Source organism: Macaca fascicularis, chromosome 3 (assembly GCF_037993035.2).
Source record: "Macaca fascicularis isolate 582-1 chromosome 3, T2T-MFA8v1.1".
Lineage (NCBI taxonomy): Eukaryota > Metazoa > Chordata > Mammalia > Primates > Cercopithecidae > Macaca > Macaca fascicularis.
In genome coordinates this window covers 102,896,158-102,914,556 of record NC_088377.1, presented here as the reverse complement: position 1 = coordinate 102,914,556, position 18,399 = coordinate 102,896,158, and the positions used below count along the sequence as shown (strand labels likewise).

Genomic DNA, 18,399 nt, shown 5'->3' with positions numbered 1-18,399 from the left:
GCACTTAGAATGTGATAAGATTTCTGGCATCTTTTTAATTGTGGCTCCTGGTTGCTTTATAGAAAAGATGATGTCCCAGTCTATGTACCTGTGAATGGAGGTATCTGGGGAGCACTCATTTTTTCACTAAAAAGAAACATTTTAAGTACCTACTAATTGCAAGACAGGTTCTACACCAATGATGCTTTGGGATAGATGAGTAATTCAGCTACCTTGAATAAAAGATACAGTCAGGTTTTTTTTGTTTGTTTGTTTCCAGGCCTCTGGAACATGTAAACGTTGCCTAAAAGTATAACACTCTATTGCTGCAAAAGCAATGTAAAAATTAAACATAATTTTTGGAATTTTTTTTTAACAAAGCAAGTTTCTCCTGGATGCCGAGTAGGAGAGTTTCTCCTAGGAAGGAGGCTGTGAATTTCTGGGTGTAGAACTTACAAAGAGTTAGTGAATCGGAACCATAATCATTGCAATTCCAGTTGATCTGCCCCAGGTAAAACACAAAATCGTATTTTAAAGGGGTGAGTAGATGCTTTAAAAATGTTTTCAAAATAAATGTTTTGAATGTCAGTTTGGTTTCTGAGTTAAATTGTCTCTAAATGACCCAGTTCTAAAGTCACATTTCAAAGCTTCGGGAAACCCTGTCTGGGGCCTGTCTAGACCTCAGAATTGGCCTGGTTTGTTTTAAGGTTTCAGCAAGGGCTGGCCTGCTGGATTTGCCTATTTCCAGAGCAGAGGCATGTGTGAGATGTGATGCAGATTTCTAAGGTACTGTTTTGTTTTGTTTTTTCATTATATCCTGTATGAAAACATAATTTAAAAAAGTGGTATCACGGTATACATCATTTATATGTCATGGAAATTGCATCCTTCTTTGGCTTTGGAGATTCTTAAGTGAAAAGGGTCAAAGTGGTGGATCCCAACAAATGATCCAGTGGCTTTGATCCAGTGGCATCAGAGAGCTGAATTCTACTCTGACACCATAACTAACCCACTGTGGAACTTTGGAAACTCAACCTCTCTGGACTTCACTTCTAAAATGAGGCATTTGGAATATAAACTCTCTATAGTCTCTTTGTTTCTTTGCCTCTATGATATTACAAACAGTGTTGGCAGGTTTTCTAAATTTTATTGTATGCTGTATATTTGTCTGGAAAACAAACAAAAAATTCAGCACTAATTACATACTGGGCAAAGCTAAAACTTAGAATGAACTTAGCAGCTAGGTAGTCATGAGTTAGTAAATAAGGTAAGTTTATGGAGACTCAGAATCTCATGCAATTGGGGCACTGAGTCAGGTCAGGTGGGGTTGTTCATCTGTCACAGTCGGTGTGATGAAATATTCAAACTAAATATACACTTTTAAAACATACACATGCTTTGGTTTTTTTTTTTAAATAGAAGTTTGGAAAATACTAGAAACATTGACCAAATCAATTAGCTCATACCTTAGCAGTTCTGTGTTGCATGCATTTGACAGGGTGGAACATTCCTAAATAGGTATATTTAAGCCCCCGTCAAGGCTGGATTGTGTAATGGTCTGGCATATGTGACTTCTATGTTTCTTTAATTACTACTTCATGCAGCACCTGCATTAAGAGTGGAACACTGTGGGTCTAGTGAGCCTACCTCACACTGAAGGGATGGAGGGGATCACTCATATCTGTTGCATGATCCTTTCAAGTTGGACAAAGCAAATGGGTCAGCCACTGGGGGGTTGGAGCAGTGTGCATCATACTGGACCCTGTCATTCCAGCCAACGGAGGTATCCCCTCAACAGCAAAAGCCATTCACACAGCAGCGGTGAGCAAAGAGGCTCACTGCACACCATGATGCTACTACTTCTGAGATCTCCATCCTAATGTGCGTGGCTCTCACTGTGTGAGAATATAGCCTCATCTAAAGAGAGGCAGACTGGCAGTCTTTACTTAGGGAAGATGAGAAGAAGTTTATTCAGAGAATTAAGAAAGGCCACTCTTTCACCTTGAATATTAAACAGACTTATTGGTTAATTGTTAAACTCTCTTCTTATAGACTAATTTGGTGGTATGAATTTTCTCTCAAAATGTATCCTTGAAACTCTGTCTCACCAAAGAATTGACAAAAGGGTGAATGAAATCTGTGAGAATAGTGTTTTTGTAAAAAATTGAGGTGAAGTTCACATAACATAACAACCATTCTAAAGTTTGTAATTCAGTGGAATTCAGTGTATTCACAATGTAGTGCAGTGACCACCTCCCTTTAATTTCAAAACATTGTTATCACCCCAAAAGAGCACCCCATAACACATTGAGTAGTTACCCCCATTTGCCCCTTCCCCCATTTCCTGGCAACCATGAATTTACTTTCTGTCTCTGTGGACTTGCCTATTCTGGACATGTGTTATATTTTGAGGAGCTGCTTTTACTCCAAGGAACTCATCTCCTAAAGGATGGTGAAGGAAGAGAGCATGCACCTGCAGCCCCGTGATTATCAAATATCTATCTGTCGGGACCTCCTGCTTCCTTCCCCCGAGGTACAACCACCTTCAGACCACAACAGGCTGTCCACCAGCTCCAGAAAGGCTGCCTGGCAGCCCAGCACAGGAGGGAAGAATGATGTCTATTTAGAGTTCCAGGAAAGACATAAGTAGGGCTGAATAAAATGATTTTAGTTGGAATTTGGCCACATTTAAGGGCTAATTAATGGGGATTATGAACAAAGTGAGGAATGTGCTCTTGGCTGCCACTGAGTTATCAATGTAGTAAAGTATGGCCTGTGAGTTTCCTAACCTCTGTAGAAGGACGCCCTTGTGCTCTATCCAACATATTGAACTTGTTAAGTGCTGAAGAAAGCTGGACTCTTGGAAAAGGATGTGGAGTCTTTTATTCACTCACTGGACGATTGGTGCTTAAATCTGCGGGAACCTGGACATGTGACGCTTGATCTTAAATCTCACAGGAAAATGGTTTGGTTAGTGCTCACTGTTAAGATGCCATTCTGAGGCTTCAAAAAGTGATGGAGGCGATCATCTACCTGTTCCCTTTCCTAATTTGGACAGTCACCAATCTTACATTTGAAGTGAAAATATTAATATTTCTAGACACGTGCAAAATGAGAAAAAAAATCATGGATTGAGCAGCTCTTCTGGCTTCTTTCTTTCTCTCTCTCTTTTTTTTTTTTTTTTAGGAAACTGAGATCTGAGAGGCTTGTTTCTTCATTAAGTATTCTACAAACCTGGGAACTCTAGAAATGCTGGCTGGGAAGAGAAAGAGAAAATGGGGAAAATAACAAAAAATGGAAAAATCTTTTCCCCCACAGGCATCGTTTTTCAGTGAGTGAAAAAAGGTTCCAAATATCTGTCTGTTTCAGAATCCATTTAAGCAGTCTTAATCATCTCACCTCCGTTTCCTTATTATTCTAGAGCCTAGTCATTTTTTCCCTTCTAGAGTTAAGTTGCAATGCATATAGAGATGCATGGGTTTTATCCAAAACTTGTGATTTATTTTAGGTGGGCTCTTTCTTTATTCACATAAAGTAGCATTATGCATAAAAATTTAAAAATTTCCAACCCATAATTTTTTTTTTTTTTTTTTTTTTTTTTTTTTGAGACGGAGTCTCGCTCTGTCGCCCAGGCTGGAGTGCAGTGGCCGGATCTCAGCTCACTGCAAGCTCCGCCTCCCGGGTTCACGCCATTCTCCTGCCTCAGCCTCCCGAGTAGCTGGGACTACAGGCGTCTGCCACATCGCCCGGCTAGTTTTTTGTATTTTTTTAGTAGAGACGGGGTTTCACCGTGTTAGGCAGGATGGTCTCAATCTCCTGACCTCGTGATCCACCCGTCTCGGCCTCCCAAAGTGCTGGGATTACAGGCTTGAGCCACCGTGCCCGGCCAACCCATAATTTTTTAAAAAAGTAACTTGCCTCCCCCACTAAAGTTATGTCCAGATAATACAATAAATAAAAACTCTATTCGTTGCCATCTAGCTTTTAAAATTGGGCATGAGTGAGCGTTTACTGAAATTTGCTCCACTGCATAGAGCATAAATACTGTTTTAAGAGAAAAAGGGGAAGTTCTAAGCAAATGGGGATGTAGTCTGTTTTTCTGCTCTTGACTTGGAGGAGCTATTTTGCATTTCCTCAAAATCTAGAAGTAACTTGAGCAGGTTGGGATGGCTATGTGTTGGGCAAGAGGGTGAGGAAGAGGAGGAGGGAGAAGAAATGAAGAGGAGGAAATGCAAGAAAGAAAAAGGGAGGAAGAGGGAATGGCTCTCCAGAAGGACTTCCCTAAGTAAGGCCAGGGCAGGCAGGTAATAAGTATCTGAATACAGAGGAGCTTATTGGGGGTTTGCGACCAACTCCCTCACTGGGCATCCCTCCAGGTAGGGGTTTTGTGGAAGGCAGACTTTCATGGATGTGCAATTGGGCAGTGGCACAGAGTCTGGTGCTCAGAGGGCCCACACTCGGTTTAGGGCTCTGCTGTCACCATCTTGAAATTCTTACTAATCTGATTTTTGAACTTGTGTTCTGTACATAAAGTCTGATGGGACACGGAGCACATACATGAGCAGAGGAGACATATGCAATATTCATGTTTGCTGTTCCTTATCACCTCATTTGCATAAAGAACCCATGATGCTTAATGAGCACAAAATTTCAGCAGTCCCACAATGCATGAGAATTCAATAAGACTCAAAAAGACTAAGTGTAAAAAACGGGAAGTGTGTGATGCCTACAACTGAGTAAGCGGGGCAGCAGAAAGCCCCAAGAGGCCATGCTTTCCATTAGAAGACGTGCTTTCCAGAATTTACTTCAAATGCAGAAGAAGTAGTGGAATTCTAAGAAACACAGATGAGCTGAGCGTAGTGGCTCACGCCTGTAATCCCAGCACTTTGGGAGGCCAAGGCGGGCAGATCACCTGAGGTCAGGAGTTTGAGACCAGGCCGACATGACGAAACCCCGTCTCTACTAAACGTACAAAAATTAGCTGGAGGTAGTGGTGCGTGCCTATAGTCCCAGCTACTCAGGAGGCTGAGGCAGGAGAATCACTTGAACCTGGGAGGCAGAGGTTGCAGTGAGCCAAGATCAGGCTATTGCACTCCAGCCTGGGCAATAGAGTGACACTCTGTCTCAAAAAAAAAAAGAAAAAAAAAAAAAAGAAAAAAGAAAAATGAAACACAAATGACCAAGGAATCCTATCACATCCTTTCTTATTCATGTTGCTTTCCTGTAATAGTCACCACTTATACTGAAAAAGATGACATAAAAGGAAAGGGAAAGATAGGGCAACCATAGATTCCTTTCCTTTCAGACTCCCCTTACTTATCGGTAAGCCGAAGGTAGAGGGTTGATAGAATATGCACTTATCAAGCAGTGAAAGAAGACTAGCCGAGCTTGTTTTGTGCAGAATTTTTACTGTTCTGGTGAGAACAAAATACATATGCATGTATGAGGTACAAAATGTGAATTGTGCAATTTTGGTGATTCTGCATACAAGTTAAATGTTCCTATATTTGCATTTATAACTGATATTGCACAATATAAAAATGAATGGTGGCCGGGCGCGGTGGCTCACACCTGTAATCCCTGCACTTTGGGAGGCCAAGGTGGGCAGATCACCTGAGGTCAGGAGTTCGAGACCTGCCTGGCAAACATGGCAAAACCTCATTTCTACTAAAAGTACAAAAATTAGCTGGGCTTGGTGGTGGGAGCCTGTAATCCCAGCTACTTGGGAGGCTGGGGCAGGAGAATTGCTTCAACCCAGGAGGCGGAGGTTGCAGTGAGCTGAGATCGGCCCTGCTCTCCAGCCTGGGCGACAAGAGTAAGACTTCATCTTAAAAAAAAAAAAAGGGCAAAATTCATGCTAATAATTTTAATTTAAAATTTTTCTTTAGTACAACATCACATCACATAGCAAATAAGAAGACACCATGACAACTAGGGAAGAAAGGAAAAATCTTTATAATTTAGTATCTGTAACGGTATTTCCCCCTGCTTTTTGAACAAGGGGCCCCAGGCCCCACAAATTCTATAGCTGGCCTAGGGGAAGGTGTGCAGGTGTGATACAGGTGTGGTGCTGGAGCCAGGCGGAAGGTTGGGGGCCGGAACTGTAAACCTGATCTGGTTACATTAACAACTCTGAGTACCTTGATAAGATATTTCTTTCTTTTTTCTTAATAATTTCTCTTAAAACCAAGTAATACAGTTTGGCTGTGTCTCCACCCAAATCTCACCTTGATTTTCCACATATTGTGGGTGGGACCCAGTGGGAGGTAATTGAATCACGGAGGCAAGTCTTTCCTGTGCTATTCTCGTGATAGTGAATAAGTCTCACGAGATCTGACAATTTTAAAAAGAAGAGCTCCCCTGCGTAAGTTCTGTCTCTCTGCCTGCTGTAGTCCATGTCTTCCGCCATGATTGTGAGGCTTCCCCAGCTGCACAGAACTGTAAGTCCAATTAAACCTCTTTCTTTTGTAAATTGCCCAGTCTTGGGTATGTCTTTATCAGTAGCGTGAAAACAGACTGATAAACCAAATACCATGCTTCTCCAAAGCACTCCGCCCCTGGTATATTTCCGGGAGATAAGCCCGTTTTTCATGTGAGAACAGTGAGCTCCAAGGAGTGGCCTGCCCTTGGCTTCTGTTCCCAGGGCGAGTGTGGAGGCTGAGCTCTTCCGTTCCTTCTTCCATGGAGCTTGGCTGGTTCCTATGAACTGCAAGTTAAGGTTTGTTATTTTATAGTCCATTAAACAATCTTTTATAAAAATTTTAAAAAAGTTATAATGTAAATGTAAACAAAAAGTTAAAGTAAAAAGGTTAAAAAAATTATTTGGTGACTTTTTTTTTCAAGGCCTAAAAGCCACAATCAGATATTGTTGTAATTTTGGGTGTCATAGATCATATCTTACATTTGCTTTGGTATTTATAACTCTGTGGTATTTACCAATCTTAGGGCTATAATACTTTTTATAACATAAGTAGAAGCTGTTTCCCGGGTTTGATTTGTTAGTATTCTCTTCTGCCGTTAATTTATTGGTTTGTTCTACGTATTTTACAAAATCCAAACCTTGAGAAACAAGGCTTGACAATTTAGCTCCATATACACTTCAAAACTTAAGAAATGGTGAGATGTGTTTCATTTATATTCTTTATTATTCATTTGACTTACAAAGTATGTAGGCATGGAAATTGCCTGTCAGTTTTACTACTGAAAGCCCCAGCTACTCTTACTTAAGATTAAAGTCATTCTTTTTATAATCACTCACTTTCCTCCAAGAAAATTCTCTGTGTGGGGGGAAATTTTCGATGGAGAAGGACTCTGTGTGGACTTCCAACCCTTTAACCTAGGTTATAGTAGGATGTTAAGTCAGGAAATGACATATCGGGGCAGGAATCAGTTGTGCTCCCTCCCAAGTCTATTTTAAAGCACTTTCCATTTTAAATATAGCAATAAAATATCAGCCTCGAAATGTCTGATAAGGATAAAAGCAATAGATCCAAATCCAATCTAAATCTGACACTGCTAGGAACAAGAATTCACATTGGTAAGTCAGGACTCATTTATGGGGCCATAAATGGGTGGGCTGGCTATAATTTGGGTATTAAACTTGTAAAATATATTGATGGTATGGAAGAGCTAAATAAATAATTTACTACAAAAAAATTGGAAATCTTTACATGGTACTTAATTGACCAGTTGGTCTCCCAGATTCTCAATGCTCCTTGCTTTGCATTTATGTGTTTTTCGTAGGCTAGATTTTCCTCTTCCTCACTTGAGTTTAATTTCCCTCTGCAATGAATGATCACAAGTTAGTGCATTTCTGAAAACACACACAGTTTCCATTTAAAATTTTGCCAATCCATTACAAGCCTTTGACAATTTCATTTACCTGTTAGGAGGATAAATGTACCCCCAGTTCTGTCTGTTCCAGGATAAGACAAATTTCTTTCTGGCCTCAAAAAGCCTTTTCAGTACCACATCTCAGATTCCTGTGCCGAGCACATAATGGGCGGGGCTTCAAGGAGATGCTTTACAAAATTTACTGAATCTTTTTGCTTGGTATTTTGGGAATCGGCTGAATAGAGAGAAAAATGATTTTAGAAAGCTCTGTCACGGCCTTCTACACATCTGTGAGGTGCTAAGTGTGGTTGGGGAAGGGAAAGGAGAATGAAAATATGGAAACTCAAAGTAAGGCAGTGTTATTTATGTATGTATCCAGGAAAACAAGTAGATTTCTTGGACGATTTTAAATTTAATAGTAACAGTATCTCACATGTGTATAACAGTTACTTGTTTCAAAAGCCTTTCATATCTTTTATTTTTTCACCGCTTGTGATATTCCCCCAAAGTAAACAATAGAGGTATTACAATTTTTGGCCAGTTTTACTGGATGAGAAGACTGAGGTTTGGGTAAATTGGGACTTGCACAAAGTAATTTATATGGCAAATAGGCTGGTGCCTAGAGCCCGATTCTTAAGAATCCCAGGTTGACTCTGCTATGAAGGATCGTTTTGTGGTTCCACTGGCATGTAATAGAAAGGCCAACTCAAGCAAGGTTAAATAATAAGGAGTTGCATTGGCTTGTATAATGAGAAACCCAAACGGGGTGGGCTTCAGGCTTGGTTCTATCTAGGTTTTGACTCTGTTTTTCTGCAGTTCTTTCTGTGCCCTTCTGGGAGCTGACTTTGGCTTCTGGCTGGTGGTTGGTAGCAATTGAGGGAGTATGCCTCCTAATTCATCCCTACCAGGTTGACAGAGTCTGATTTCTCCATTGTTATCTCTTAAAAGCAAGGTAGGACTTTCCTGGAAACTTCCAGCAAGGTTTTTCTTTCTCCAGAATTGGAGTGCGTGACATCCTCAATCAATGACTAGCATGGACCATGGGATTACTTTGATGAGCTTAGTCTAATCAAAGCCAATTCTGAGTGACAGGTTATTCTGAAGAGGGAATCTATCTGAACAAAAGCAGGGTCCTTGTAGGAAGAAGGAGGTGAGAGTGGGCGATAGGTAGACAATCAACAGAGTCCTCTACAGTTACTCTGTATGATTTCAGTAGGCCACACGTTTGAGGAAATATCCACGTGTTTGTTATGGAACAAGGTAGCCAAAGAAACCTTTTTGGTTTGGCCAGAGGGGCTGATGAAACAACTAAATCCTGGTTGTTTCGCAGTCTCTTACGCACCTTCTTATTTTGTTTCCCCAGCAGCATCTGTGCTCTCCCACATGGCTTCTGCTTGGTCTTCTGCCAGACTCTGGGCTTCTCACAGGTACAATGGCTGTGCCTCACCCTCAGGAAACCCAGGGGTTTGCCAGAAGCACTCGCTCCCGGAGTCCCTAACTTCATCCTCTGCCAGACCCCATTTCTGAAGTGAAAGTACACAGAGGAGTTAGTCATAGAGAGTCTTGTGCAATTCTAAGAGGGAAAATGGGTGAGAGTTCATTGTTTTCCCTGAAGCAAGGCTTGGCAGTCCAAAATATTCCGCAATGTGCTGAAGTTAGTTTACCAGCAATGTGTTTTTCTCATACCAAACTGCTGTCTGAGCCACACCTTGTTGAAAAGAGTAGGGCCATACAGCTTACACAACTCTAACTATCCTCCCTGACAATTATAGAATAATAATGCACATCGAATACATCAGGTAGTTTTCTTATAGAAGAGTACACACTAGGAAACTTTAAATTTTTTGTCTGGAGAATCCTTGGTGTTCTAAATATGCAAAGCCTTTATGGCATCAGCCACCGCCTCTTACTCTGAAGACAAGCCACACTCTGGCTGTTAATCCAGACCCAGTCAAACACACCAGGGCCTGATGGGCCAGATCCCACAGTACAGGGGATGTGTGCCAGAGAGCACTGCTTAAAATGGAGGTCACTGGAGATGCTGAGGAGGAGGAGGAGGTGCCCAGCTTCCTTTAATACCATCGCGTGTTTTCAAGTGGAAGATTCATTTAAGCAAGGGAAAATACCTTCTCCCTAGGCTTCAGGCCCAGGTAGGTAGTAAAAAGCAAAGAACACAACTCCAAACCCCAAACACTCTGTCTTTTTAAATGAGGTTTGAGGCTTAGTTACTCACGTGTGACTAGCAGGACTGGTGTCATAATTTGCAGGGCTCTGTGTGAAATGAAAATGTGAACTCCTTGTTCAAAAATTATTAAGAATTATACGACAGTGACAGCAAAGCATTAAATCAAGCATGGAGCCCTTTTAAGCACGGGCCCTGTGCAACTGCGCAGGTCTCACACCTACAAAGCCAGACTTGGTGACTGTGTTCTTTAAAGTGACAGCACATTTTCTCTCACTATTTACTGTAGCTATTTTTTTAGCTCTAAACAGTCATTTCCTTTCAAAGAGCCCAGAACATAGAAAACTAGTTTGGATATTAATAATTGTTTTAATTTAAAGAGGAGAGCGTAGAGACATAAAATTGTGAGTTTTTGTTCTGGAGCTGCGTTGATTTGCAAGAGTCAAACCTGGTTTGTGCTTTAATCTCTGAATGGCCTTCAGTGAATTGTTTCCGTCTCAAAGTCATTGTCTCATTTACTGTAAAGCGGGGGCAATTCTAGTGCCTACTTTATTGGACTTCTAGAAGAATTAAATGCAATATTGAATTTAAAGTACTTAGCATAATGCCTGGCTCATATTATTGCTCAACAAATATTAGCAATTGCCATAATAATTATGAACTGAGAAAGGGATGGTTGAGGACTGAGACTCCTCCAAGGATATCTTAGGGTTAGGGGGTTTAAGTTGTGTTGGGTTTGCCTGAGCCTAGTTACCACTAGAAATTTTAAAAATGTTTTCTGATAATGTATTCTTTATTTGTAGAAAATTTTAGGAAAAAAATTGAGTGAAATTTATACTGGATTAATCATTCAAAGGTAACAACTGTTAGTTTCTTAATGTATTTCCCTCAAATTTTCTTTTTTACCTATATGTGTATGAGAATTGTACCTTAGTGTAGTTTTAGTTTTATATTCTGCTTCCTCTCCTTCCTGTAAATATCACCTTATGGCATTAAATTGCTTTCAAAAATTTTCATGACAGCTTAATTCTATATTGTGCAGATGTTCCATAATTTGTGTGTTTCCCTATCTCATGGACTTTTAAGCCGTTTTCAATTTTTCAGTATTGTAAATTATGCTATGAATGGCCATGCGCATATATCCCTGATCACCTCTGACTATTCCTCTCTTAGAGAAGAGTCCTCTTTTAAAGAAGGGATCTAGAAATGCATGGGTTAAGCCTCTTGCCATGTATGATGCTTCCAAAATGATTGCATCAGTTTCTCTCCCATCAGGTAGGGATAGGGGGATCCTATCTTCCAAGACCTTCTCCAACATCGAGTTATTTGTAAACCTTTGACCATTTGATAGGCACAAAAACTGTCATATCTATAATACTCTGTTGCTTTGATCAGTAGTGAGATTGGGCATATTTTCATGTTTATTGGGTGTGTTTACTATTTACTAAGTATTTATGTTTCTTTATGAATCATAAGTTCATGGCTTTTTGCCAGTTTTTCTATTGGGCAATTTGATTTGTGCCCAATTATTATCTGTTTTTTTGCCCAATTATATTATTTTTAATAAGGTACCCCAGATTCTTACCTCTCCTAATAATAATGCACATCGAATACATCAGGTAGTTTTCTGTAATAGTGTAGTGTTAGTTCTAAAAACATTTAGGACCAGAACAGAGTATGAAGTGGTGAGATGGAAAACTATTTGACAAATATGGCTATTGACAGCTTCTTTCACCATCATAGTCATGTTAGGTGGAACTTGTCTTTTAAGAAAAATTATTACAATACTAATAGAGAGCAATTTTTCAGTATTTTATGGGGTTATCATCAAATGTTAGTAGTAATTCTTTTTTCTGTGATAGGACTGTGTGATTTTTATTTTATTTCCTTTTATTCCTTGTACTTTTCAAAATTTATGTCCTGAACACATATTGCCTTTTATTATCTGTTTTACAGTTAAACAATAAAAACAAACAAATTCAAAGACCTAGTGATGGTTAGAATAAGCCTGTAATATTTTTGTTCCATATGATTTAGCAAAACTGAAGTTGCAAATAAAATTATTTGTCAAGTTACAAATGAGCTATTTAATCCTATTACCTTTTTAGTCTTTATACAATCCGATCTTGTAGTTGCCTGCACTCCCCTGAAGGGGATGTAACGCAGTGGGTACCACAATAGGATTTTGGGTCAACTAGATCTGAGGTCACATCCACGTAGCCTCATGTTGGTTGTGTGACCGTGGACATTAACATTTTTGTGCCTTAATTTTGTTTCTTTAAGATGGAGACAATAATATCTTCCTCTTCCTAATAAGGTTGTTGTGAGAAATAAATGAGTTAGAGTAACACTGCCACAGGCACACAGTAAGTGCTCAACAAATAGACTTCATTTTTATTAAACAGAGTTGATGTTAAGCCTATTTGAAAGAATACATTGGATTCAGTGACAGCACTGAAAGTTGAGTCTACAGAGGCCTTATTTTATGCCTCTTCTGCCTTCACCCTGAGCAAGTGATGTCAAGGGACAAAGTCCACTGTGATCCCACCTGCTTGCCAAATAGGGTCTCATGTAGGGCTGGGATGGGGCAGACCACTGTTCTCCCAGGAAAGGCCCGGTGTGGCTGTGTGTGTAGACTTCTCTGTCTCTGAGTCTCTCCCTGGCTCACCCTCTCTCTGTTTCCCACACACCACACATGCATGTATCTACATACCCACACACTCACAGACTCACACACTACACACTTACACATCACACACACTCTCATACACCACACACTCAGACTCACACACACACCATACACACTTACACCACACATTCACATACCGCACATTAATACACTCACACACCACATATATCACACACCACACATTCACAAACCGCACATTAACACATACCACACATACCACACACTCAGACTCTCACACATGCTGCACACTCTCACATACCACATGCTCACACACCCACACATTCAGACACACACACCGCACACTCAAACACACCACACACTCACACATACACCACATGCTCACACCACACAGACTCACACCACACACACATAACCACACACTCAGACACATCGCGCACTCACACACCACATGCTCACCCACCACACACTCACAGACTCACACACACCACGCACTCATACAATCACACTCACACGCTCACACACCACACACACACTACACACCCACTCACCACACGCTCACACACCACACACCCACACAGCACACACTCCTACACTACATACACAACGCATTCACAAACTACACATTAACACCCACACACAGACTCACACACTCACACCCCACACACGACACACCCACACAGCACACACTCCTATACCACACACACAACATTCACAAACCACTCATTAACACCCACACACCACACACACACACCACACCACACACACACACACCACACCCTCTCTGATCTGAGCAAGTTGTTGTGTGCAGGAGAAGAAAAATATCTTTTCCTTGTACTCATCCTAAGTTTATTGGCTGGGGCCCTGGTAATAAAAGACAGAGAAGAGCACACACATTTATGTGATCTAAGTATTCGGTCACATGGGAGCCTTCATCAGGAGACGCAGAGCGGAAGGCGCAGTTAAACCCAGGTGTTTCTCTGCAGGTTTGAGGAAGAGTGAAGAGTGGTGGAGAATATTACAAGACAAAGGAGGCCTGAATGAAATGTTATGGCCTGGGGACCTTAGTAAGGCCTGCTTGTCCACATTCCTCCCAGCATCCCTGCGTCTTCAGAGGCAACACTGCTTCTTCTCTCTGGGTCTAGGGGGTCACCTCTCCCATGAGGGGCTTATGACCTACTTCAGGGGAAGGTCAGAAGCTCTGTCTTGCACATGCTATTTCTCAAATTCCTTCAGCTTAAGATATTTAATATACTCCATGCCATATTTTGGGGTAGCATGTCCTGAATCCTGTTATGTGGTGATGGAGGGTATACATTAGTTGATTACTTTCCACTGATTTTCATTGTACATGAGGTTGTAACCACAAATATGGTGGCAGTCAGTGAGAGGTTTAAATGACAGACTGTGTTCCCTTTAAATGCAGACATAATACTTTAAAGCACACTCTATGGCCAGAATTAAGTGTTAGAAAGCAGATGTTTTGACAGGACTGCTTGACTCAACAGACAGACCAACTGTGATTAAGGCAGAGGCCGGTGGGTGTATCCAGGAGGCTGACGTCCTTTCTCCCAAGTAGATGGGCAGGTGCTATAAATCTTAAACTAAATGTTGTCTATAAATTTGGCAAAGAATTGCAACAACTCTAACGCTGGTAAGGGGAGACAGGCATTCTCATATCCTACCAGGGCAGTATAACTTGAGACTGTCATCTGGAGGGCAATTTGGAATGCAAAGTGTGATCATTACACCCACTGTGAGGATAGTGAGGATACTTTTAGATGCAAAGAATAGAAAACCTAGACAAAAACAACTTAGCTAAAGAAGAAATTCATTATCTCACCCTACCTCTAGAATTCTAGAGGTAGGGGAAATCCAGAGCTTGTTAACTGAATACCTCTGTGGTCATCAGGGTCCCGTGTCTTTTCTGCCTTTCTGCTCTGCCACTCTCAACATATGGGGTTGTCCTTATGGTTAATTCATAATGGTCATAGTATGGCTGCAGCAGCACGAGCCATCACAGACTCATTTGACAATGTCCAAGGGCTGGAAGAATGTCCCTCTCTTGTGTCCCTATTTAAGAGGAAGAAAACTTTCCAGAAGCCCTCTGTCTGCCTTCATATGGCTCATTGACTAGAATTTTCCCTCTAAAATTTCCCTCTAAATTTTTCCCTCACATGGCTGATTGACTAGAAACATATTACACATCTATTTTAAATCCTATCATTGGCAAAGAGAGTGAAATTGCACAGTTGGCTTAGGGCTTAAGAGAAACTTAGCTTTCTCTGAAGCACAGACCCTCCCAATATCTGAATCAGGTGTGAGTTCAATTAACAAGGAAGAAGTTGGTGGATCCTGGCTGTCTAGGCCATCAATAGAGTCTGCCATTCTCTTTAAAGCAGGGCTTTAGAGAGCTTTCCACAACACAGCACACACAGAAAATTCCAGTACAGTCCGGGCACGGTGGCTCAACAGATAGACCTGTAATCTCAGCACTTTGGGAGGCCAAGGCAGGTGGATCACTTGAGGTCAGGAGTTCCAGACCAGACTGACAAACATGGTGAGACCCTGTCTCTATTAAAAATACAAAATTAGCTGGGCATGGTAGCACACACCTGTAAACCCAGCTACTTGGGAGGCTGAGGCAGGAGAATCACTTGAACCCAGGAGGCAGGGGTTGCAGTCAGCCGAGATCACGCCATTGCACTCCAGCCTGGGCATCTCAAAAAAAAAAAAAAAAATTCTAGTACAATATTTGCATGGCACTCTGAAGTACATTGGGGAGCTTCAATATGGGGCTTGGTTGGTGAAAATTACTATCTTTTCTTTATGATACATAATTACAAGAAAAGTAAAATACAAAGTACTAAGAAAGATATTACACATTGAATTTGTATAAAACTTCTAAATAAAACCTTTTCAGGTTTTAACATGAGAAACTTGAGCTTGCTTCTAGAGACACACATATTTTTCTATTTCAGGTTTTATGTTGAAATAGCTACACTGAACTCTTGATCAAGACTTTTCTTTGAATGATGATTTCTTCAAATTCTTTATAGTCACCAGAGGAGAACTTTATTCTTAAAATAGGTGATAAAAATAATTAAACCGGCCAGGTGTGGTGGCTCACACCTGTAATCCCAGCACCTTGGGAGGCCAAGGCAGGTGGATCACAAGGTCAGCCTCGCCAACATGGTGAAATCCTGTCTCTACTAAAAATACAAAAATTAGCTAGGTGTAGTGTCACATGCCTATAGTCTCAGCTACTTGGGAGGCTGAGGCAGAGGAATCGCTTGAATCTGGGAGGTGGAGGTTGCAGTGAGCCGAGATCCTGCCACTGCACTCCAGCCTGGGTGACAGAGCAAGACTTTGTCTCAAAAACAAAAGCAAAAACAAAATTAGCTGGGCGTGGTGGTGTGCACCTGTAATCTCAGCTACTTGGGAGGCTGAGGCAGAGGAATTGCTTGAAACAGGGAGGTGGAGGTTGCAGTGAGCCGAGATCGCACCACTGCATTCCAGCCTGGGCGACAGAGTAAGACTCCATCTCAAAGAAAAAAAAAATGAAACCATTTTTACAACCTTTGAACATTTTCTGCAGTTGCAAATCTATTAAAAAAAATTAATAGGTCTTCTTTTTCTTTCACTGACAAATATAACAGTGAAATTTCTTTTATTAATGAAAGTGGATTTCAAGCTCATTTGAACTTTTTCATAGCAGGTCTTTCAAAATCATGACACGGTTCTAATGTACATATGAAATGATAAAGTGGGTATTATTACCTAGCCAAGATGCCGCTACAAAAGCACCTCAGGTACAAATGGACAGAGGTGTATGGTATAGATGAAAAAAATGCCTCCTGGATGAGCCCTTCCAGAGCCCTGTATTCAGTCTCCATTTTGCCCTGCTTAATAATTACACTTGGGACATAAACTCCCCCAGCAGCTCCATAGGTCCTTGTCTACCAAGGGCATGGTGTGATCCACAGCCACCTGCTTGGGGAAGCACCCTTTCCCCATGCTTAATAGGTTACTCTAGAACAGTGGTTCTCCGAGTGTAGTCCCCCGACCAGAAGCAAGAGCATCATCTGGGTACTGGTTAGAAATGCAAATTCTGGGGCCTTACCCTAGACTTATTGAACCAGAAATTCGGGGTGGGCCCAGCCTCTGTGTTGCACGAGTCCTCCAGGTGATTCTAATGTGCACTCAGGTTTGAGGCACTGAAGACAGATGTTGCTGATCATGCCCAACTATAGGTGCTCTGTTAGTCCTCACTCCAACTGTGGACTGAGAGGATTGCTGTCTTGTGGTTAACCTGTGTCTTAGTCCATTTGTGTTGCTAAAGAATACTTGAGGCTGGGTACTTTATTAAGAAATTTTGGCTCACAGTTCTGCAGGCTGTAGGATAATGGTATCAGCATCTGCTTCTGGTGAGGGCCTCAGGAATCTTCCACTCATGGTGGAAGGCAAAAGGGAGCAGGCATTACATGGTGAGGGAGGAAGGAAGATTGAGGGGCAGGGCCAGGATCTTTTAATAATCAGTTCTCACGGGAACTGAGAGAGTGAGAACTCCCTCACTACCATGAAGACAGCACCAGGCCACTCATGAAGGATCCGCCCCCATGATCCAAACACCTCCCACTAGGCCCCACCTCCAACACTGGAGATCAGATTTCAACTGGAAGTTTGGAGGGGACAGACATCTAAACTTTATCAAACTGTGACTCATCAAAGGCACACAGTCTCTGCTCCAAAGCAAGGGTGCGTCTCCACCTCTTGCCTTTGGCAGTTTTGAATGAAATAGCTGAAAGCAGAAAGCAGGACAGAACAACAGCCAGGGGAGGAAGGTCTGAGGCAACCATCCATGGGATAGTCAGGGCCCATTGTGTGTTTCCTTGGCTGTGGATGTCATATTTCCCTTAACGTTGTTTAAAGTTGTCCGAGATTGACAGTGGTGACAAGCCTGCCTCTGTCCCCATCAGAACTCCAGAGAGCAGGAGTGGCTGATCTCAGCCATTGGTGCCACCCACACAGGAAATGAGAGCACTTCCTATTTTACACACACACACACACACACACACTCATTAGCAGTTATGGTTGGGCACTGTCTCACAAGATCTGACCTCCTATGGGGCTTGTCCCTTTGCTCATGAGGAAAGACAGGGGACCAGAATGCTGTGGGATGCAAAATCACTTCATTAGATCACAGGGTGCTTGGAAAGTGATGTTAGATTTTTGACTTTAGAGAGAGTGTCTAGCAGACACTCACCCACTTCCCCGGTGTCCCTGAGTCTACTGCTCAAAGTCAAGACAGGTTTTCCTTTCAGGGTAACATTTCCTGGTAGTCAATAAAATGTGCATAACAGCAGAGGGTGGCACTGGCCCTAAGGAAGAATTTACATTGGGCTTTGCCTCTCCCCTCTGGTGTGGTTTTTTTTCTTACCCTTGGAGGGTGATTTAGGATGGAGAGCTGAGAGGGTACCCGAGAGTCAAGGGGCATCGTTTTCCATTCCATTCCTCACCAGCTGAACAAAAGAGTACTATGCCTTGATATTGTGGTACTGACTACCCTATAGCATTTGATGCTTAAAGCGTTTTCACATACTGGATCTTTGGAGCGTCCCTAGGACAGTAGTATGAAGGAGAATTCAAACCTCAGCGTAAGTGACTTGCCCAAGGGGAATATGTTTGATTTGTGCAAGTGGAGATCTGAACACAAAGTATCTGGATCTAAGAAGCACCATCCTCTTCTTGCCCCAAA

General features: G+C 41.7%; 1 long non-coding RNA gene across 1 annotated transcript in view; it reads left to right on the top strand.

The window, feature by feature from the left end:
- Nucleotides 1–6,352: 6,352 nt before the first annotated feature.
- Nucleotides 6,353–18,399, top strand: part of LOC141409878 (uncharacterized) — a 170,946-nt gene continuing 158,899 nt past the window's right edge. Inside the window, exon 1 of the long non-coding RNA XR_012432573.1 lies at nt 6,353–6,419. This is a non-coding gene — a long non-coding RNA (uncharacterized lncRNA). The remainder of the gene's footprint in view (nt 6,420–18,399) is intronic.